General features: G+C 36.1%; 1 pseudogene; it reads right to left on the bottom strand.

Moving 5' to 3' along the window:
* LOC136335424 (small ribosomal subunit protein eS12-like) overlaps window positions 1-18,105 on the bottom strand; it is an 88,445-nt pseudogene extending 70,340 nt beyond the window's left edge.
* Window positions 18,106-24,921: the final 6,816 nt, after the last annotated feature.

Below are 24,921 nucleotides of genomic sequence, written 5' to 3'. Positions count from 1 at the left end.
AGATAGATAGATAGATAGATAGATAGATAGATACCTTTGCTCTGCTTGATACCTTATTGAGAAAATGGATAGACAAGCTACAAATAGGAGGCAATATTTGCAAATCACATATCCAACAAAAGATTAGGGGCTAGAAAATATAAAAAAAACTTTCAAAACTCAACAGTAAAAGAAAAATTATAAAATGGACAAAAGACATTTTATTAGACATTTCATTGAAGAGAATATACAGATGGCAAATAAGCATATGAAAAGATGTTCAACTTCATTAGCCACTAGGGAAATGTAATCTAAATCACAATGAGATATCTATCACTACCCATCCATCAGAATGGCTGAAATAAGCAATACTGACAGCCCAAATGTCGACCAACTCTATGACTTATGTTATTCCTGACAAGAATGAACAATGGAACAGCCACTCTGCTAAACAGCTTGGCAGTCTATAAAAAAAACTAAACATTCAACTATCATAGGATTTGGCAATTGTACTCTTGGGCATTTATCCCAAAGAAATGAAGACTTATGTTTACATACAAACCTATACACAAATGTTCATAGTACCTTTAATTGTAAGAGCCCCAAATTGAAAACAACGCCAATGTCCGTCACTAGGTGAAAGGTTAAACAAACTTTGGTACATCCATACCAAGGAACATTACTCAGCAATAGAAAGGACTCAACTACTAATACATGCAAGAACTTAGATGAATGTCCAGCAAATTATATTCAGTAGGGAAAAAAAGCTAATCTCCACAAATTACATATTGTAGGTTTCCATTTATGTAACATTCTCAAAAGGACAAAATTATAGAAATCAATTAGTGGTCTCCAATGGTTTAGGATAGTGGGTGTGGCTATAAAAGGGCAAAGTGGGGGATTTCTGTGGTGATAGAAATGTTCTGTATCTTGATTGAATTCATGTCAAAATTTTGGTTGTGATATTGCACTATAATTTTGCAAGATGTTTTCATTGCAGAAACTGGGCAAAGTGTACTGTATTATTTCTTACAACTTCAGGTAAATTTATAATTTCAAAATTAATAATTTAAGTAAAAAAACTTCTGGCTTAAGTTATTCTTCCATATTTAGATGAAATGCAGTAGGGAATCACTATATATTAATAGGCTATTTGGAAGATGGAAGGGAGAGAGGAAGAACAGAAGTAAAGAAACAAGGAAGAAAGGAAAGAAGGAAGGGAGGGAGGGAGGAAGGAGAGAAGGAAGGAAGGAAGGGAGGAAGGAAGGGAGGGAGGGAGGAAGGAAGGAAGGAAGGAAGGAAGGAAGGAAGGAAGGAAGGAAGGAAGGAAGGAAGGAAGGAAGGAAGGAAGGATGAGAGGGACAGAGGGAGGTTGAGACAGGAGAGATGAGAGGAAGGAAAGAGAAAAAAATAAGAACACACCTTGCAAAAGATCATCACGCCTTTCTTCAGAACAGTCTGGGGAAAATGGATGCAGGAAGAACAGATAAGAAGTTCTAGTAGGGTTCTAGAAGGTGAAAGATGATATCTTTGAAAACAAATGAAATCGCTCCCTTCTCAACAAAGAGCATGAACTTACTCAATGTGAGTAAGAATTCCTCTTGGCATTAAGTCTCTCAAGAATTTCTCTTGGCATGAAATCCCTGGAGTGTCCCAGAAAAATTGATGGCCCACAGGGTATAATTTTGCAAATTTAAAAGTTAAAATGAAATCTCCTATCTGTTCCAGCACATGTGCGTCCTTGCAACATGATATTTATGATGTGAATTGGGCTGATTGAATCCATTTTAGGGTTCAAGGATTTGCATAAGCTAAAGATCCTGGTTCTCAGGGAATGAAGAGCTTCATATTTCCTGGGCACAGTTAGTCTCACTTACATCAATAGGAAGCTGTTAGTGATAAGGAAAATTTGGCACTGGGAGCATGGGGGTGCCAGGGTTAGCTGGGCACCACTGAGTGTCAACCTGAATGCAGGACTTCTCAACTCTGATTCCATGAAGCCTCATTCTGAGCCCCCACCTGGGACTCGTATACACAGATGGTACTTACAAGAAAATTTGACATGAGAAGTTTCTCAAAGTTAGTAAACACAGCAATGATGGATGCTAGAGATAGGGTAAACCTCATCATGGAATCTGGAGGCAGGCAACATTCTGCTAGAGACTAAAAAAGAAATAGTAAATGAAGCAGTGAATTAGACTTGATGCTGAAACCTAAGATCATTACATATGCCAAGCCTGAACTCTTATCCAAATTTTTTCAAAGTAAAGCACAATAGGAAAAATTATCCTCCTGAAAATACAGCTCCGGTAGACCCTCTGTCACCTAATGGCAAAAACCTAGGACCCCAAAACAAATACATCAACTTTAAAAGGAGACAAAGAAAGCTCCGTGCAGTATATCATCTTCATTCTGGGCAGCTCCCGTTGCACTAGTTCTTGAATGCTCTACAGACCTAGCAAATCTTCGGGTGAGGACTCTCCAACAAAGCTCGACTTGTCAGGCTGTTTACTCTTTATTAATATCACACTGGAATTACAGTATCAGGCCAAATAATGATGTAAAACCCAAACGGAGGAATGCTGCTAATTGCCAAATTTGTTACGGAATTATCACATTTTCTGTTTCAGCGCTAAGCTCTCACTGAATGAAAGCTCCCAAAAAGCCATAGATCAATGTCAGACACAAAGGTTTGAGGTCAAAAAATTTCAGAAAGCAAACCTGTAAACTTGGGCATTAGATCCTTTAAAATAGACACCTTTGTGGGGAACAATCAATATAAACATATTTGCCATTGAGCATAATAATAAACTAATTTCTGTATATAAACTCCAAGGCATAATGGATGTAGAGACGGCAAAAAAAAATCTGGTTCTTCTCTAAAGATTTGGGCAAGTCTGTTATTAAGATTCATTTCCATCTTGACCTTCAACCTGTCACTGCTTCCTTTCTGCCTTTCATGTTCTCTCACCTTGATGCAAGTCAAAATACTGTCTTGCTAGACTGCTGACATTTTATTTTAGGTAACTGTAGAGTTTAACTTTGCTCACCGCCATGCTTAACATATGGAAACAATTAATTCATTTTCTTAGCCATCATTAGGATAGGAATCCTAGATATTCTAAATGTAACTTCATCATAGATTTCCCCTAACTAATTATATAATATCTAACCCATTTTCTTAAAAGTAAAACTTGCTAGTTAAGAAATAAAGAATGGCATTGCTTATAATAAACTCTGCCTTCTACACTGTAATTTAAACTGTACTGTTATGTATGGTGAAGGACTGAAAGTTTAGAGTTACTCCCCTTGGCAAACATTTTTTTTAAGGATTGCTTAAATAAGCAGTACAGAAACCAGATGTCATTTGGTAAGAGTATCTGAATGACCAAAAATTTGCTGTCTGGGTATTTTTTTTCCTTTATAAAAACAAGAAAAATTCTTTGGATTTATATCATATTTAGCAGCTGTGAAACAGTGCAAACATCTGTTTGTACCTATGGGGAGCTGACCCGTGGGGTCCTCATCTCTTAATCACCGAGCATCAAGCCAGTCTCACATGCACAGTTTATTGTTTTCTTTGCCGTTGCCTCCCGCACTTCAAAGTTTTCATACGCTCATGTTCTACTGGCAGAATGGAGGAACTAATCCATTCATTATAAGACCAGATGATTAGAATTTTTTGAGACATGATCACAGCATTCTCTCCACCCGGCCTGTGCCCAGAAACACATTCACATTTGCCTCTAAATTCATTTCGGAGTGTCTACGCTTACTCCAAATAATGCAAGATTTATGAGCTTCAAGCAAGATCATAGTAGCACATATACTGGACTGCGGAAGGCCTACAGCCACCCTTTGGGGCCACAATCTTTAAAAAATGATTTTAAAACAATTTATTCCTTTTTATATGCATACAGACATTATTTTAGCTCTTATTTGTAGTTTTTTCTATTAGAATTTTGCAACTTTTTTTTAAAAAGAGCAATAATAACAAAAACAAAACAAATATTAAAAAAGCCTCCCCACACTTGCACACCCAGGGAATATCAGTTTCTAAAGGCCAACATTTTTACTGCACTTTATAAATAGGGAAAGTACGCTGAATTGAAATCGAAGCTTGCCAGGTCAAATCAGCTGCTTTATTTATACATTCTTTTTTTTACATCAAGTCTGCCAAATAAAGCATTCCTATTGCAAAAATGTAGGAATCGGCCTCATTTTTATATATTAAAAAATACTAATTAAAACAGTCTCATTATAATGACTTCCTTTACAAAAAAAAAATGATATATGTTATTTATGAGGCTAACCCATCCTAAAACATTCTCTATTAATAGGGTGATAAAAATGTTTCCATAACAATTGATTCTTGATCAATGACTGCCTTTCTTTGGAGGCATCCAGGCCTGTAACAGACATTCTCTACACTGCGTGCTGTCTGCATTGCACTTTGGAAACAAAGAGAAAGTCGTGTTATAGTTGTATTCTCACCATGTGAAATTCTACTTTATTGATTTCTCTGTTTCAAGCATTCCAACTGCCCCCACAGGGTGGAGTGGGAGGAGAATGTACCCAACAAATTAAAGCCATAGGAATATCCAGGGATTTGAAGAAAGACGCTAAGGTAAAAACCACATGCACGACACCTCCCTTTATATCCTGCTGGGTTCAAAGCCCTTCTTGTAATTCGATGACACACTGAAGACTAGACCTTGGATTGGTCTCATCTTTATAAGCAGTGTGGTCTAATGTACATATTCTGAATCTGGGATCCATAAAGCAGATGAATTCCCAAGGTACCAATAGGTGTTTCTGGGAAAAGAAGAGTCCATGCTCAATTAAAGCTACGAAATATTTATAGGATGCCCCTCTTTTGGATAAAGACAAGGCTTATTGGCAAATTAAAAGCTCTGAGAACTACTGCAGGAAAGGCATCTTATATTGTTATTGTAAAAACATTAGATAACATTTAAGACATAAAAAGATGTAAAGAATAATAAAATAAACACATGTACACACCTGGCAGCTTGAGAAAGAAATATTACAAATACAACTGAAGCCTTTATATGTCTTTCCCTCATCATAGCCCTTTTATCTCTCAAAAGCGACAACATTCTGGATGTAGATTGTTTCTATGCATTTATTAATATATTTATTTTATTTTAATATATTCCTAAGCAATGAATAAGCTTTTTAAATGTTTTTTAGATTTTTCTAAATAATGGTATAATAATCTAGGTATTTTTTGCTAATTCTTTTGGGGGGGCTCAACATTATGGTCATGCAACTTTTTTTTGAGAGAAAGACTGGATGGAAGAGAGAGAGAGATGAGAAACTAAAGATGCTGCACTTTAGTTGTTCATTGATTGCTTCTCATATGTGCCTTGACAGGGATGAGGGGTGTTCCAGCTGAGCCAGTGAACCCTTGCTTAAGCCAGCAACCTTGAGCTCAAGCCAGTGACTTTGGGTTTCAAGCCAGCAACCCGTGGGCTCAAGCCACCGACCATAGGGTCATGTCTATGATCTCATGCTCAAGCCAAGCCAGTAACTCTGTGCTCAAGCCAACAACTTCAAGGTTTCAAACTTGGGTCTTCAGCGTTCCAGGTCAATGCTATATCCACTGTGCCACTGCCTGGTCAGGCTATATATATATATATATATATATATATATATATATATGAAACTTTAATATGTAATTCTAGTTGGTTTTCTTCACTGCTGAATATTTCATTGTATGAATACTCACAATTAACCCATCCAGTCTCTTGTTGAACATTTAGTCTGTTTTCTTCTTTTGGTTTTGTCAATTACAAACAGTATTGATATTGGTGTATGAGTAAACAGAGTAACAAAATGGAAAAAATAGGCCAGAGACACCTTTAACGTGTGGAAATTTCACACACAATAGAGCTGACCTCTAAAGATTTGTCATCAAATAGCACAGGAACAATTATTTATAATGTAAAAAAAATTAGATTCTTACCATACACCATATGTCCAAATCAGTTCCAGATATATATATATATATATATATATATATATATATATATTATCAGTTTTAGGTATAGACTTAAAAGTAGAAAAAAAAACATTAAATTTCTAGTAAAAATTTTATGAGAATATATGGGAGTAGGAAGGAATTACTAAACTCAAACCTCAAAAGCTTAAATGTTGAACAAAAATTTATAAATTAGTCTATAGTTTAATTTAAAACTTCTACTCATCAAAATCTACTGTAAAACATAGGAAATATAGTCAAAAGTATTGTAATAACTATATATGGCATCAAATGGTGACAAGACTTCTCATGGTGATCACTTTGTAAGGTATATGAATATCAAATAATTATATTGTACACCTGAAACTAATATAATATTGTATGTCAATGATACTTTAATTAAAAAGTACAAAAAATATGCTATAAAATGTTAAAAAGACAAGGTCCAGAATGAAGAAAGATATTTACAAAACTCATAAAGGATTAGGATCCAATATATATATATTTCAAAATACTCTAAACTTCATTTAAACCAGCATTTTAAAGTTTCTTTGACCCTTATTTAAAGGAACACCTATTGACATCTATGAAAAAATGATACCTTGGCTACAAAATATTTCTTATATTATGGCAGTGCATGAAAATTGTCAAAAACCTTAGCTTTGGTCTCTACTTAGCTCCTTTTTCTTCAGCCATGTTACACAAAAACATTTCTTCCCTAAGGCCTTGGTGTTTAGCCTGTACAGTGGAATTAGCCCCATCCTCACTTCACAAAACTATTGAATAGCATGGAAATCTAGAAATTGAACTCACTATGATAGCTTGAGCGATCTGTAAACTCCTTGTGGTAATCTCTCAGATTGAACCTCACCAATGGTGGCAAGAGATATTTTCAGGGGTTGGCTAGCAAAAATCAATTCTGGCAAATTCTGTCTGAAAGATTTGCTATTATTATATAAATGTCTTTTCATGGTAATTGTTCTATTTCTCACCACCAAATACTACCATTGTAGATAGCAAAATACAAAAGACAAATGATGTCTGGGGCTGAAACTCAACAAGACTATGTTTTAAAATTTGATTATTTAACTGTTTCCTGAAATCCACACATTGACCACATGGACACAACAAAAAGATCGTGGGAAATAATCTGCACAAGAGTTTGGAACATACATAAAAGAAGTTAAAACAATTCTACCCATATTTACAACTCCAAAGTATTCCCCTTAACTGCGGGAAAACATTTCAACAAAGAGACTAATCTAATACAGTTTTATTCTTGCAGATTAACTCTATCATCTATGGAGATGCCATTCTTAACTGGGATTTGTATAGCGTTTCTCCTCTGTTCTGCCATCAAGAAAGAGATTACAAATGCTTACGTGGAAAACCATTTTATCTACAACACAAGAGTAGAGTTTTCCTTTGCATGTTAAAACATCTTTTTTTATCCATTTAAAAATCCTTTTAAAAATAGAAAGTGATATTTTATAATACCAAAGTAGAAAAGGAAATACAAAGGAACTGCTTATAATTCAGGCATTGGAGACCAATTAAAGAATTACAAGAAAGAATAAGCTTAGAAAAAGTGGTTGGCTTATTTTAAGTTCCATAAATTAAATTTAGAACTTTAATTTCCAGCAACATCACCAACTAGAATTCTGAGATGTTTTTGCTTTTTAAAATGGTGAATAAAATATACTAAATATTTTATTTAAAAAAAAAAAAAAACTAAGGATGCCTAACCAGTTGGTGGGGCAGTGGATAGAGCATTGGCCTGGGATGCTGAGGACCCAGGTTTGAAACCCTAAGGTCACTGGCTTGAGCATGAGCCCACCAGTTTGACCACCAGGTCATCGGACTGCATGTGGGATCATAGACATGACCCCATGGTCACTGGCTTGAGCCCAAGGTCATTGGCTTGAGTCCAAGGTTGCTGGTTTGAGCAAGGGGTCACTCGCTCTGTTGTAGCCCCCCCCCACACACACCCTGTCAAGACACAAATGAGAAAGCAATCAATAAACAACTAAGGTGCTGCAACAAAGAATTGATGCTTCTCATCTCTCTCCCTTCCTGTCTATCTGTCCATCTCTATCTTTCTCTCTTTCTCTCTCTCTCTCATGTGTGCTAAAAAGAAAAAGAAAAAACTAAGGAGCTACAAAAGTTAAAATTAAATAAGGATTCTTTGAGGTTAATGAGCACTAATAACTTTTATTGCAAGGATATCTACTAAAACTTGACCTTTCATTTTGATGACTTTTGAGAGATAACTGCACAGGTCTCTCTTGTTTCTACATGTTTAGTGAAAAGGGCATGAGCTACTTTTGTTTTAAACTGAGCTTTCTAGAATGTCTGTCTACTGAGCAGACTTAGAAGATAGAGATAGTGTTTCTCTGCGGAACAAGAGCAGGCATGCTTAAAGGGCCATTATAAATGATTTGGGTTCCCTAAGCTCAGAGTGTCTGTCTAATAATACACCCTACTAAATGTATAGATGTCATCGGAAACCCCTTTATGTCATCTTTAAGGTTTGGAAACCAGTGCAAAATATGACACTCTGGCTACTCCTATTGGTCTAAAAAAGAAACCATTCTTCTTCTTTGACTCAGGTATCTCAAGTCTTGTACCAGAATACATGAAATTTGATTGCTTAAAAGTAGGGTACAAGCAGGATCAAAATCTCAGGCCCTTCACAGTTTTTGACAATGGCTGCATGGGATGCAACACATTTAAAAATAAATAAATATAAGCTCAGGGGGCGTTTAAGATTTTTAAAAAGCTGAGACTGCAAAGGACTACAATCTTCTAGAAATAAACCCATTGGGTAGAAGGGATACCAAGGAAACTTGGCACTAGATGAAGGAAGCAAAGAAGATTTCACCCATAAGAATTCATAACCATAAGCTTGCCATCATATGCATATTCAGACTAATTTTACCTATGTATGTAGTTCCAAAGAAACCATAAATAAAGAATTTAATTTGAAGGTCACTTAGCAATAACCCCTCTGTGACTGGAAGCTATATAAAAAATCATTATTAATCCGAGTCTTACAGAATCCTCAATGTTTCAAAACTCAAAACACACCAGGAAACAGAGTACCATGTGAAAAAACAAGTAGATAAAACAGACGGCAAAATCAGACCCACAAAGATACAGTAATCATCACAAAATAGTAAATAAGTTTGTTTAATATGTTTAAATAAATAAATAAAGATTATAAAATGTAAATGGAATGAAGAAATAATTTAAAAGTTTTCAAGCGTATTTGCAAAAGAAACAATAAAATAAATAAAAACAAACTAGGAGTAAAAATTCAACGGTGAAACAAACTGCACTAGAGATAACTATTAAATTGAAAGATAAATATTTAAAAATACAGACATTAGCAGCTTCAGGAAAAGGAAAATGTAAAAGAAAACCAGAAGGATAAATGTAGGATAACTTGAGAAAATATAATACATGTCTAATTCCCAGAAATATCACAGACAGAATCAGGAACAAACAACTTCCAAGATACAATACTGTAACTGAGAAATTTCCAAAACTGTTGAAAGTTATCAGTTCCTGGATTCAAAAAGCCCCAAAAGTCACAAGCACTACAAAAACATACAGATATATACTCCTAGACACAGAATTGTAATACTTAATACAAAAGATAAAATATTTTCTTCAAATGAGCCATAAGAAAAGAAATATCTAAAAATAAATAACAATTAGATTGATAGCCCTTTCTTGTAAACGGCCACTATGTCACTGAACAGTGGAATGATTTATCCAATGTAAATAACCCTCAATCTAAAATTCTACAGTCCACAAATTATCTTCTTTGAACAAAGAAAAAAAATAGATTTTTCTTAGATTTAGCAAAAACAAAAGCAGATTTGTTACCTTGTACTCTACAGACTTGACTAAAAAAAATTTCTATATTGTTTATTTTAAGCAGAAGGAAAAACAATAGAAGGTGTGAGATATGACAGAATGTTGAGGAAAGATATTAATAAATAAGTGGGTAGATCTAAATCAATAGTTCTTAACCTAGAGCAATTTATTCCCTTCAGGCAACAGTGACAATATTTGAAGACACTTATACTGTGACAGCTTAGGGACGGGTGATGCTATTGGCATCTAATGGATACAGGTTAGGCATCTCACTAAACAGCCTACTAGTTACAGAACAGCTCCTTAAAACAGATTTATCTGACCCAAAATGTTATGGTGCTAAGGTTGAGAAATGCTAAGAAATGCTCTAAATTGTCACTGTGTACAGCAGTATTAAAAATCTGTCTTGCAGGGTTAGAACTAAAATAGATGACAAAGATAAAGAATAAGTAGGGGGGATGATGATTAAAATGTTCTAGGATCCTTGTCTGACATGGGAGGGAAAAAACTGATTAGCTGTCAGCTTTGGGAAGTTGAGTGACTATATTAAAATATTAAAAAAGAGATTACTAAATTACATTAAAGTGTAATAAAAATTACACTTTAGAAGTCATTTTCTCTAAACTGGTAGAAGGAGGCTACAGAAGAGAATAAAGAGAAAACAATAAAGAGGAAGTATCAAAGAAGAAAGAAAACCAAAAAAAAAAAATGTGGAAAAAAGAGTAAGTAATATAGCAGAAATAAATATAAATGCATCAGTAATCAAAGTAACTATAAATAGACTAAAACTCTTCAGTTCAAAGAAAAAAATGCGTCAGTCTAGATTTAAAAAGAATTCCAGATAAGCACTGTTTACCAGAGATACTCACAAACATGACGACACAGGAAGAAGGTATGCAAGGCGGCACTATCTCCACATAAAGGGTTTGTACAGCTATCCTGATAGTAGGCAAAATAGATTTAAGGCAAAAAAACATTACTAAAGATTAAAAGGAAAGGTCACTTCATGGACAATAAAAAGTTCAACACATGATGAAGTTAATTCTAAAGTGTATTTTTAAAAAGAGGCAAAACTACAAAGCAATTTAACAAATCCATCATTATAGTGGATAATTTTTAATGCACCCCTTTCAGTAATTGAGACAGAAAGCAGACTTTAATCGGTAAAGATCTGAAACCAGTTTTATAGAGAACTCACTCAAGTTTTTGAGAATAAATTCATTTTTATGCAAATTTGGAACACTTTTGTAAATGACCATATGCTACTGCAAGACATAACAAATTATTAAAGGGTTGGAATCACTTCCTACAATTAAAATAACCTAAGAAATAATCACAGCCTGACCAGGTGGTGGTGCAGTGGATAGAGCATAGGACTGGAATGTGGAGGACCCAGATTCAAGACCTCGAGGTCACCAGCTTGAGCACGGGCTCATCTGGTTTGAGCAAGGCTCACCAGCGTGAGCCCAAGGTTTCTGGCTTGAGCAAGGGGTCACTCGCTCTGCTGTAGCCCCCCCCCCCCCCATCAAAGCACATATGAGAAATCAATCAATGAATAACTAAAGAGCCACAACAAAGAATTGATTTTTCTCATCTCTCTCCCTTCCTGTCTGTCTGTCCCTATCTGTCCTTCTCTCTGAGTCTCTCTGTCTCTGCTACACACACACACAAAAAGAAACAATCACAAAAAAGTAGCTAATAAAACTTAATACATTTGTAAATTTTAAAACACTTTAAAATAACTCATTGATCAAAGTACAAAAAACAATGGGAATTAGAAAACAAAATGCTAAAAAATGTGGGGCAAGGGTACAGTGGTACCTACAAAAACTGTATTGCCTAAAACAATATAAAAGAAAAATGGCTAAAAATTAAAAGTTGAAATAAATCAAAATAAGTTCAAAGAAAATCAAGAAGAATGTAAAGACAAGAACAGAAATTAATGAAATAGAAAACAAATATGTAACAGATATTTAATAAAGTTGAAAGTTGCTGCTTTAAAACAAACTCATGAAACTAGCAAAATTCTAACAAGATTGATTAAGAAAAAAGTGTCTAATGTAATATTAGAAATGAAAATGGCAATATAACTGTAGATACTTAAGGAAAATAATTTTAAAAATTAACAAAGTTATGCTAAAAAATTTACAACTATGATGAAATGGAAAAATTCTGAAATCAAACTACCAAAACCAACTCATGAGAAAATTTTAAAAATGGATAACACTATAAAAATTGAAGAAATTGAATTAGTAATATGTTCCCAAATAATACATTCTCCAAATGAAAGCATCAGGCCTAGGTAACTTCACAGGAAAGCTTCTCCCAACATCCAAACAATAGATCATTATGGCACTTGTCTTTTTTTTTCTTTTTTTCTTTTTAAATGTCTTACTTATTTTAATGAGGAGAGCGAGAGAAGAGAGGAGGAGCAGGAAGCATCAACTCCCATCTGGTAAGCCCAGGGTTTTGAACCAGCGACCTCAACATTCCAGGTAGATGCTTTATCCACTATGTCACCACAGGTCAGTCTGGTACTTGTCTTTCTAACAAACAAAATAAACAAAATAGCAACAGACTCATAGATATAGGAAACACTGACAGCTGTCAGAGGGGAAGGGAGCAGGAGGTTGGGTGAAAAAGGTAAAGGGATTAAGCAAAGAAAAAACTCATAAACACACACAACATTATGCTGATTGCAAGAGAGAAAGGATCTGGTGGGAGGTGGAAGAGAGTAAAGTAGGCATAAAAGTGATGGAAAAAAACTTGGGGTGGTGAACACACAGTGCAATTCAATGTACTGATGATGTATTATAGAATCGTACACCTGCAACCTATTTAATTTTATTAACCATTGTCACCCCAATAAATTCAATTAAAAATAAAAAAAATTTGAAAGAGAATAATGTGACAGTGTAGATAATATACCTTATCTATAACAAAGAATAGATTATTATACACATTACAAATTCCTTTAAGAATAGCGAAAGAGGAAACTCTCCCCAACTCATTGCTTAAGGCTAATGTAGCTGTGACATCAAAATTAATATGGAGAGCATTTAAAAAAGCATATCACAGGCTAATCCCAGTAATACACAAAAATATACAAATTGTAAGCAACAGATTAGCACCCAAATTGACAATGTATAGAAATATATAGATTATAACCAAGTAGAGTTTAGTCCAGACATGAAAAGTTGGTTCAATATTAGAAAATCTATTAACATAATTTACTACATTAATAGCTTAGAAGAGGAACTATGTATGGTGCCACATGTGTCCTGTAAATATCAGAAAACACTTTGTAAATTCTATGATTGTCTAACCACTAGGCAGTATACTTTTAAAAAATACATAATAATATTCTATGTAAATTGTCATTGAAAAATAACAAGGAGCAACCAAATGGCGCTGCGATTGGCGCACTATGTAAGCTGGAACGCCCACTAGTGGGCGGGAGGGACCATTGACCAGCACTGCAAAAGTGGGCAGTTTTTCTAAAAAGGTTCGCCATCACGGCTATAGATAAACATTGTAAGAAATCTTGTTTCACTGCTTTGTTTTACTGCTATGCTTCCTCTCCTCCCCATTCCTCAGTCAGTATGTACTTTTTCCTTTAAAAGCTAGCCCCAACACTGTGTTCCCCACTGCACTGATTTGAAAGGCTTTGGCCTCCGTGTGCTCCACGTGCTGGTATTAGGAACCCTTAATTTCTTAATTTGGCTAATTGTGTGTGTGTGTGTGTGTGGCAAGATGTTTGTTTCTCGCTGTTCAGATACAACAGTTTAGAAAAGCTTAGAAGAGGAAAAACATAACTCAATAGATGCAAAAATTTTTTGATAAAATTTAGCATAGATTTTTATGATTCAAAAAACAGAAAGAGAATAAAATGCTTTTAAACAAAAAATGACATACTTAATGGTGATCATTAAAATCTTCAAAACCAATACAAATATACCCACTCCCATCTCATCAATTCAGCAATGCACTGAAAAACCAAGATAGTGCAATATAATAAGAAAAAATATAAAAGAACAGGATCAGAAAGAGAAAATGATTGATACTGATTATAGATGATATGACTGTCTTCTTGGGAGACCGAAAAAATGTTTAAAATAAATTATGAGGATCAATAAGAAACTTCAGTGAATTTTCTATATATGAAACGAAAATCAACTGAATTTCTAGAAACCAGCAACAAACTGAGGGGAAAAAATACATTGTTTTCTAAACTGATGTTTACTACAAGCCTCAAAAATGATAAATTTTGCCTAGAAAAAAATGTCCAGGAATATATCTATCCAGATATATTCAAGACCATAGGAGCAAACCATAAAAGGTTTGAAATACGTTAAATGGACCTATATAAATTAAAAGAGATATCACATTCGTGATGTAAAATAGGAACTTTTACCAACACTTGTGCTCCCTTCTCTCGTATAGAAGCTCACCTGAGTCACAGTAGAGAGAGAAGCCACAGACAGAATGGAGGAAGCATCCTCTGCCTTTTTGAGAGAACATAAATGTTGGTAGAAGTTTCTATTTCATGGGCCAACAACACAATGAGGAAAAACATTTCCACCTGCTGATAAAATTCTGGTTGGCCCACTTAGAACTTCTTTATTAGTTTTGTTTTCTCCCCACTATAGTTGATCTCCTAAATTTACCTGGCTGTTCACAGTGTGGGTCTCAAACCAGCACCACCTGAAAGCTTGTTAGAGAGGCAGAACCCTAGACTTAGTGAATCAGAATCAGCACTTCTGTCAGATCCTCTTCGGAGTTCCCTACATTCTAAACTTTGAGAAGCAGACCAAGACGATCTACTTGGCATACTACTACTCTCACAATCCTTCTCATCAGGGAGAATCCTAAACTTACGCCATCGAATACAGAAACCCCTAGCCACCTGTGGCCATGAAACATTTGAAATGTGCTCTGTATAAAACACACAGAGGATTTCAAAGACCTAATATACAAAAGCAAATGTAAAATACTTTATTTTGCATATTAATTACATGTTTAAATCATAATATTTTAGATGTATTGGGTTGAATAAAATATATTAATAAAGTTAACGTCACCTGTTTCTTCCTACTTTTTTTATTGTGGCTACCAGAAAGTTTAAAATTACACATGTGGCTTGCACTTTTGGCTTCCATTATATTTTTACTGGCCAGCGCTACTCCAAGCTGGGTTCTCTGCCTCCTGCTTGAAACTGTATGATTCACATCCCCATCCTCAGGCTAATTAGCGTCTTGGCTGCAATATCATCATAGTCACCCTTCGATATAACTAATAGCCCTCTAGTTAGATGGACAAGTCTTTTGATCCTGGTTATCTCCATCTGGTTGCTGGCGCTCTGGTGAAATGTAAACTTTTTTTTTTTTTTTTTAGAAGTTTAGATTTTACTCTGATTTAGAAAGATCACATAAATGGGAGAAAGGGGATCCGGGCTCTGGTGCAGCCGATGCTTTTAACGTTCTCTATGACCTTGTCATGTCACTGAACCTCTTCTTTCACCCTTTTTAACTGAAAAGTGAGAAGTTTGAACTAGATAGTGTCTCAGATTCTGGATATCCTAACACAAGCAACCTCTCAATTATCTGGTACATACTTTTACTGTCACTCCAATTAGATTGCAGACTCCTTGAAGGCAGGCATTTTAATCTTCCTTTTATGTATTTTTTAGTTTTTTTCAGCTCTGTTGCAGTATAATTGACCAATATGATTGTAAGATATTTAAAGTATACAATATGATAATTCGATATACATATATATTGTGAAAGGATTCCCTCCTATAAAATTAATTAACACACCTGTTACCTCACATATTTATCGTTTTTCTTCTTCTCTTTTGGTAAAAACATTTAAATTCTATTCTCTGAGCAAATGTTAATTATACAATGCAATCTTATGCACTATAGACGTTATGTTAAACATTAGGCATTTTATCTGATAGTTCCATTTCCAACTCCCAGTGATCTGATTGAACTTTGAGGATCTCAACAATTGTCCTTGATAAGGACTCCAATGCCAAAGGACAAACCATTTATTTGAGCAAATCCAAGCTTATGAAAAAAACTTGAGATCCTAAGAAAGACATAGAAGTACGGGCATAACCCACAAGCTGTTGCATTTTGAGGTAAATCCTGCCTGCATATTTGTGTCCATGCATTTGTTTTTAAAAGTTTGGCCATTTGACTGTAACTTGAGGAGTCTTGGTTAAACATTTCTTTATGCAAAAACAAAGAATGTTGAGTAGTTAAATATTTTACCGCTGAGGCTAAAATTGGGTTATTTTTTTTTCCTCCTTTCTGAATGTTTAAGGTGGAAAACCAAGGGTAAATCTTCAAAAGATTTTCAGTCGTGGAAATTTCATCATCTATGAGAGAACAGTAGAAACCAATACCTTTGAATGGTTAACTAATTCAACAAACATGTATTAAGCATCTTCTACTATAACTGAGTCAGTAGTCTTTATGGAGGCTCTACAAAATATGGAGATGGATGGACAATGGAAGACCTGTCATTCCCTTTTCTTAAGCTTCTTATGACCTATTGAGGAAAACTGAACATACAAACTGAAGAGGACTAAATGGAAATTTACACACTACAAAGTAATCAATAAATATCTATTGAGCTCCTATTACATGCACAGTGACAACAGATACTTATATGAACAAGGCTGATACCTGCACTCTCAACATATATTCAAATGCTAATAGCTCAAAGCAGGATCAGATTAGCTTGGATGTTCAAAGGTTTCAGGAACTGTTTGCAAAAAACAAAAGCCAGGAGAGGCTGGCTCAGAGCAGCTGCCAGAAACTCCAGGTAGCAGAGCAGTTATCTCCTCCCACCCAAGAAGCTGAGAGAGGAGAAACCACAGGAAGGCGATTCAGTTATCTGAAGCCCTTCTGTAGACATGTGGTTTGTGGACTACCATTAAGGAACCACCTGGACATCTTGTTTTGGTGAATATTTCTCTGACCTACACCAGAGCCTTCACATCACATCAGATCAGAACCTTCGAGGGGTGAGCTTCAGTATTCTGCACTTTGAATGCATTGCAGGTGATTTTTCTGTACTCTGAAGTTTCTGAACCAGTCACTAGATGAGAACAAGGACGTGAAGTTGATTCTAACCTGAATCAAAGACCCAGTTTCCCCATCTATCAAATAAAAGCAATAAATACTACCTACCTATAGTCTTGTTGTGAGGATCAAATAATTAACAATCTAAGATTATTAGGCATATAGTGGGTGCTCAATAAATGTAATAGAAATTATAATAAATTCATGAAGGTTCACTAACTAGAGCCAATGATAATATAGTATAACTTAAAAATTTTTGTTAAGAGGGGCAGTTAAGAAAAATCCTCATGAAATGTGAATTGGCAAAGGAGACGCAATGAGGAAATTCGACAGAATATTTGAAAGGGTGGAACCACAGGAACAAGCAGACAGCTTGACCCCGAAGGACATGCCCACTGTCTGCATGCCAGGCCACTCTCACATTAACTCAAAATATCCTTGTGACTACCCTAGGAAGTAGGAATTTAGTAGGACTTGAGCTGAAGGTCAACTAGGTTAAGTGTCCTGAGCAAAGGCACACGGCTAGGAAGTCACATGACACACATTAGGCCATAAATTGTGTTATAGTCAGATTGGCAGAATCCAACATATGAGGCACCAGCATGCTTTCCTTGAGACAGAGATGAACCAGGACAGTATCAGGTATATCCTGGAGTGAAGCCAAGTGTTGATACCAAAGGGTACACAGGTCTCCAGGCTCAGGAATGTGGGGTCAGCAATGAGTCTATCACCTATTCTCTCCAGAACCTTCCTTATGGCCCCAACTTATTATTAATAACCATGAAGGTAGAGACATCGCAGATATTTATTTCTGCTGCATTTCTATAAGTGGGGCAATCTAAACCGTTGTTCTGTTACTCTGCAGTCATGATTTGCTATTAGTATGAAATGGAAACCCTTTGTTCTATAGTATTTTTGATTGAGGTGGGTAGGATTCAAAATCCAAATACAGAAACCAGAGCTCCGGAAGGCTCACAGTCTACCCAAGGAGATCATAATGGATACCTGTTGTGTTTGCCTGGCCAGTATCCAATCCATTACCACTTGTGTACTACCACACTGATTTTCATGTGGGTACCACTCCTCCACACCTAAGTCTTTGTGGTTCTGATAGGGTTGATCTCCATTCTCAGAATCCAAGAATGGACACATTATCCGAACTTGCTCAATTAGCATATTCTATGCCTTTAGTAATAATCATTGGCTTAGGGATTACAAGTGAGCTGAATTGATCAAATCAAAAACTTATCTGAGAATTTTCACTGGAATATTGTGTGTGTGTGTTGGTGGGGGGGGTCCTCCTGGGATTGAATTTGCCAAGAATAAGCTGAATTTTCCAGGGCATGCCTCATGGAAGTGTTATTTATACCTCTGAATCCTGGCCATGCCAAAATTCTTCTAGTTGTTTTATATAAACCAATAATTCTTTCTCTCCTTTTCCCTCCCCCCTCTCTCTTTCTCCCTCTCTTCACTTGAGCCTGTTTGAATTAATATTTTTATCACTTAGAAAAGAATTCCTAACTAATTGAGACCCATATGTATGATAACTGAAGGCCACTAAACTTTTCACCAATTTACACTTTAGAAATAATGGATTTTGTGAGCAGATAAGAGAATTGGGATGAGGGAAGAAAAATTGCCCCTTAATCAAAGGGCAGGGCTAATGATATTAGGGGGAGAAAGATTTATAACACACATGCACACATATGTGTGCACACACGTACACACACATACATGCACAACTAAGTGAAGCGAGAAATAATACCAGTAAGATTCAGCAGGAGAAAATCAAACCAGAATATGCACTCTTGCCCTTTCAGAGAAAGAGTGAGAGAACAGAGGCTTAGCAAACAAATATGTCCCTAAATGATCAAGGGCAGGAGGGAGAGAGGTAGAAGGGGCTACATTTTTTTTATATTAAGTGAGAGGTAGGGAGGCAGAAGGACAGACTCCTGCATGCACCCTGACCAGGATCCACCCGGCAAGCCCCTTACAAGGCGATGCTCTGCCCATGTGGGGCCGTTGCTCCGTTGCTCAGTAACCAATCTATTTTAGCACCTCAGGCGAAGCCTTGATCCCATCCTCAGTGCCCAGCACCAACTTGCTCAAATAAGCCATGGCTGCAGAAGAGGTGGAAGAGAGAGAGAAAGAGAGAGAGAGAGAGAGAGAGAGAGAGAAGTTGGGAGGGGTGGAGAAGCAGGTAGTCACTTCTACTGTGTGCCCTGACCAAAAATCAAACTCAGGACTTCCACACACAGGATGATTGATGCTCTACCACTAAGCCAACCTGCCAGGGCCAGGGGCTACATTTTAAAAGAGGTAAGGAAGCTACAATGGGAACAGAAATAGAGAAAGCATTTCATTATAGGACATATTTGGAATAATTTCAGCAATAAGAGGTATGAAATCTAGGATTTTGTTTCAACACTTAAATTAAGCATTTAATTCAGTCTGTTATTTAATAGACCAAGTTAGAAAATCTATGTGAAATGACCTTCACCAGGACACGTCCTATTCCCACACGTATTAGAGGAGAGTTGGGAAGATAGCTGGCACCAATTCCTAAGGCTTGGATGCACTTATAATCAACACTCCATGCTGACAGACAAAAGTGAAAGCAATGTAGGCATATAATTCCATTTTAATACTAAAAAATAACCTCTAAATAATCCTAGGCAAATAAATACTCTGTCCTCATAAATAGATTGTATAATTCTACTTGACTCGGCAATACCTTCTTTTAATTTTCTTCATGAGCAGCAATTCATAGATCATATAATTCTATGCATCTCTGCAGGTACCACACAATCAAATAAAAATAGATTAAATATGGAAAGAGTGAGAAGAGAAAGCCATTTATTTGGTTAATCCTCTCTAACTAGGAGTCTGATTTAGGGCCTAACATGAAATGCTTTATTCAGATTTAAAGGACAAGGACTTAACTACAAAAGAAAATACAAAAGAAAATATATTTTTAATCATTTTGTTTCTGTTTTGTTTTGTTGTATAGCACACATGCAGATGAGAGAGAGAGAGAGAGAGAGAGAGAGAGAGAGAGACTGATAGAAAGGGAGAGAGACTAGAAGCATCAGTTCTTCATTGGGGCTCTTTGGTTGTTCATTGATTGCTTCCTCATACATGCCTTGACTGTGGAGCTCCAGCCAAGCCAGTGACCCCTTGCTCAAGCCAGCAACCTTGGGCTCCAGCCAGCGCCCATGGAGTCATGTTTATGATCCCACGCTCAAGCCAGAGACCACATGCTCAAGCTGGTGAAGCCCATGTTCATGCTAATCGACTTCGGGGTTTCAAACCTGGGTCCTCAGTGGCCTGCCGATGCTTTATCTACCGTGCCCCTGCCTGGTCAAGCAAAAGAAAAGATGTTGAAATTAAAAAGACAATATAAATAACTAAGTCAGAGAATGAAGATAAAAAGTGAAAGAACACAGTAGCACAGTGGTGAAATTTCATTATATTGCTTTCAAATTCTTAAACTCCAGGTATATTTGCTTTGTAAACTTAAGAGTAACTCTAAGACAGTGGAAATTAATTTGTAATCATTCTAAATGACTGTATTAATTACTATGATATTATTTATGCAAATTAAGAGGTGGACATCAGTATAGGCCTTCCCAATGACTAATGGAGGAATAGACTATCATTGATTCCAGTGTATTCCATCTGTGCCTCTTCAAGCTCAAGTACCTACTGTGTCATGGTCGGGTGTTTAAACGGCAGATGTTTATCTATTGCAGAGCTAGAACCACCTACAGCCCACTGCCGTTCACACTACTCTAGTACAAAATTAAACCTAAAGGAACCTTTGCAAGAGCAAACTAATGTCTCCCTTTTAATTCATAATAGAGTTTGGTATTTTTGCCAATGAGGTAAAGCAAGAACTTTAAAACCAAACTGCCATGCTATTTGGAGTACACTAATATCAGCAATATACCTGTGAACCATATTTAAACACAATATTAAAATCCTGAATAAGATGAGAAGAGGATTCTCTTCAAAATTGAATAAAACTGGCCCTGGCCAAGTGGCTCAGTGAATCAAACATCATCCAGCAACATTAAGTTCGTGGATTGGGTCCCAGGCATCTAATCAATGAGCACAGGTTTGCTTCTCCTTTATTTCCCCTTCCCTCAATCAAGCAATGGAAAAATTGAATAAAACCAAGGTTCAACAAAGAAATTTTTATATTATTTATGGATTTATTAAGTAGTTCTATTGTAACATTTTTAAAATAATGTATATGTATTTTATTTTATTTCATGTGGGCTTTTTAAAAATGGTGATTAGTAATAGTTTAATATTATTTTTATTACTGTTATGATAGCATTTATACTATTTAAATAGTATTTTTTTTCTTTAAAAATCTTAAAGCACTTGGTGGATAGCTTGTTGGAGCGTCATCCGGAAGCGCAGAGGTTGCTAAATTCGATTCCCGTTCAGGATACAGACAGGAACAACTCGATGTTCCTGTCTCTCTCTCCCTCTCTCTCTCTCTCTCTCTCTCTCTCTCTCTCTCTCCCTCCCCCCTCCCAGACTTTCTCAAAAATAATAGAACAAAAGAATAAATGAATGCTGTGATTTCAACACATCTTCAATCCCATATTCACCCCTGCGTTTCTGGCTTTCTATCCAATCATCTGAGGCACTCTGCTTGGATGCTCCACAACCAAGTGCCTCCGTCCGCCTTCCAGGTTTAGCAGGCTCAGAGCCAGGCTGCCTGCCTCCTGTTCAGTCAGCTATTCCTCAGCTTTACCATGTGAAGAATGTGACTAATAAAAAGCTTTACGTTATAGAACCAACAAGAGCATTAAAAGAGTGTTTGGCACATATGAAACACTACATAAATGTTAGTAAGCAGATAAAATCTTCTGCGATACTATGAGTACATCCTGCTTCCCTCCGTCCCAGTGGCTCATACCTCCCACTTTCTTTTATTTTCTTTCAAAGGCTGAACCAAGCTCTTTCTGGCCTCAGAGCTCTCTCCTTCTTTTTGCCTTTTCTGTCATTTCTTTCTCTATTTTTATTCACAGAAGCCACCAGAGACTTCCTGAAGTGATAGCAGTTTTTACAACATCCAAGTTTTTTGCACAATGGCTTCTATCTTAATACTGTTTAAGAGGGAAACAAGGTGCTGTCACCAAGGAAGATACTGTCCTTGGATACCATTAATATAAATGCTCTAAGCAATCAGGAGTCATAGAAGTTAATACAGTCAGGGATCCAAGTTCTGGCTCCTCCACTCATTGGCCAGGATCTCCTGCCAGTCACTTAATCCCCATCCCCCAACCCCAGCACTGTTCTCTAGGATCAAATTCATACCCACCCTCCAAAGTTGTTTAAAGCAGTGGTCCCCAACCTTTTTTGGGCCATGGACCAGTTTAATGTCAGAAAATATTTTCACAGACCGGCCTTTAGGGTGGGATGGATAAATGTATCACGTGACCAAGACAAGCGTCAAGAGTGAGTCTTAGACGGATTTAACAGAGGGAATCTGGCCATTTTTAAAAAATAAAACATCGTTCAGACTTAAATATAAATAAAATGGAAATAATGTAAGTTATTTATTCTTTCTCTGCCGAACGGTACCAAATGGCCCACAGACCGGTACCAGTCCATGGCCTGGGGTTTTGGGGACCACTGGGTTAAAGTATTTCACAAGGCAATGAATATTGAAAGGCCTTCTACACCAAATGGGCTTATAATTTAGCAGTTACTATTTTTATTATTAAGTTCTATTATTCTGTCCATAGGGTAAGGATTAGCATTCAGGTATATCATATCCCAAATCCCAGTTAAGCAGAAGTCTTTCTCTTGATAAGTGTGTTTTATTCTAGTTTGTTGCAGTCAATTCCTTTCATTGCAATCCCGTGTGAAACAATGAAAAGTCATACCAGGTGTAAAGATAGTTCACACGTAGGTGCTGTGTTGTCAGAGACGTGGGCTCTGTCCCACTAGACAGCTTGACAAAGGCCATCATTTCATAATAGGATCAGAATGTGTTAGGTATGTTTTCTTTCTGTAAAAATTTCCTCATACCTGACAGGAAAAGAATAAAAGAAAGAGGAAAGCAAAAAAGAAAATAGAAAAACAATATTCGAGGGCCTATGTGCCAGACATTTACGAAAAGAACCAAGCTTCCGCCACCCAAGAACTGGGCAGGGTGGCACCACCTAGGCAAAGTTACAGAAACTGGGGCCTATTTTAAATGTTTTACACTTAACAGATCAATGCTTTTCACAGGAAAAACAACCCAGAGCACTGTCAGTGTTAAGCCGTAAGATAATAATTTATTTTTTAAATATCAATTCCAAGTACACCCCAGGGCACATGGTCTGATAACAGATCACACATATAAAGGCCAGCAGTGAAAAACTTCGACTTCAGTTCTGTGTGTCCTGGCAACCGTAGGATGAGCCTCCCTTGGAGATCAGGTCAAAGGCCTAATTTGTGAGAATGAGGCTTGAGCCCTCAGTGCAGGCTGGGCTGCCTCACCCAGGATGGGCCCAGCTCAAGGCAGTGATTGTTGACCTAGCGTTTTGATGAAGCCATTCAATGTCAAACTTCCTTGTCAACAAATAAAACCACCATTTTTTCAAAAAACATAAAAGCAATATCTTCTACCAGTGTCAGATTCAGATCTTATATTTGAAAGAAAAAGAAAAAATTTGTTTGGTATGAAAATAAATCACAGTTTTTATGAATGGCCTAGCAGACTGCTAAAGAATTTTTTCTATAATTTTTGACTATATACTTCTTGATCATCCCTTCACATGCTGATGGAATTAATTGTACAGTGGGGCGATTCAGTGGGATTCAGCTGGTTCATACGGGTTCCGCAGAACCAATCCCTAATTTTGTGTTGAGTTCAGAGAACCGGTTGTTAAAATGGCACTTGTAATCAAGGTTCTCTCTAAGGTGGGCACCTGGGCAGCCGCCCAATGTGGAAACCACACATTTACATTCCTTACTCTTTTTTAATGTTCATCTGCTCAACAGTGTATTCGAAGTGCCCATAATGATGTTCATTCTGTCAATAGGTGGAAAAAATTGCAAGTGAGGAAGCCAATCAAGAAGCAATACGGAAATATCTTAAATAACAGTTTTATTGCTTTTTTCAGGTGTTATTTAATATTTTTTCATTAATATTTTAAAACACTTTCTTATAACAATCTAGTTTTTGTATACCTCTTTTATTATTCTTATTTAAGTATTAAATGCATGAAATAATAAAACTACTTTTGGTATATATTTTTTTATATTTAAAACAATCGTTAGGGCAGAGAACCAGTTGTTAAATTATTTGAATCCCACCACTGGAATTGTCATATCAAACCTTAGGGAGAGAGATAAGAAAGATAATTCTTTCTTCTAGCATCATTAATCAAAATTTGTTTTTAATTATTGATTTTTTATAAAAGTTACTGATAGCTACTGATAGTTTAGCCTTGCAATTTGTTAAATGCACATTCTTAGGATTGTTGCCAAACTTGGGGGAACTTCGACCAGGTTTCAAGAGAGCAGTAAAGATGTCAAGGCCTCTCAAGTTTCTCTGTGCAGAGACCAATCTTACTCTTTGAATGAACAGAACTAGTAAATGAACTTATTATAATAATACATTATAAGTTTTATGTTATCATTGTCAACGTCTGTATTTTATTTTTACGTCAGTTAAAAATATAAATATTTTCCAATACATCTGTGCAACTCAGTGATATGTTGAGATACGTAAGACATGTTTATTCTAGAAACACAGTAATTCTGATAAAAAAAAAACCCTTTGAAAATATTTCCAAAATATTTCTGAATATATCAAAACCATTATAAAAAATGTTTTCATTTATTAATTTATTATCAAGTATATTGCTGGCAGCAAAGAACTTCTGGTTTGATGAGGCGCTGATGAGAACTTAGTGATTCTCTTACAATCTTGGGTGCCCCGTGATTGGAAGCATT

Source organism: Saccopteryx bilineata, chromosome 4 (assembly GCF_036850765.1).
Source record: "Saccopteryx bilineata isolate mSacBil1 chromosome 4, mSacBil1_pri_phased_curated, whole genome shotgun sequence".
Classification (NCBI taxonomy): Eukaryota; Metazoa; Chordata; class Mammalia; order Chiroptera; family Emballonuridae; genus Saccopteryx; species Saccopteryx bilineata.
Note: the sequence above shows the minus strand (reverse complement) of the source record. Positions and strands in the feature narration are given on the sequence as shown.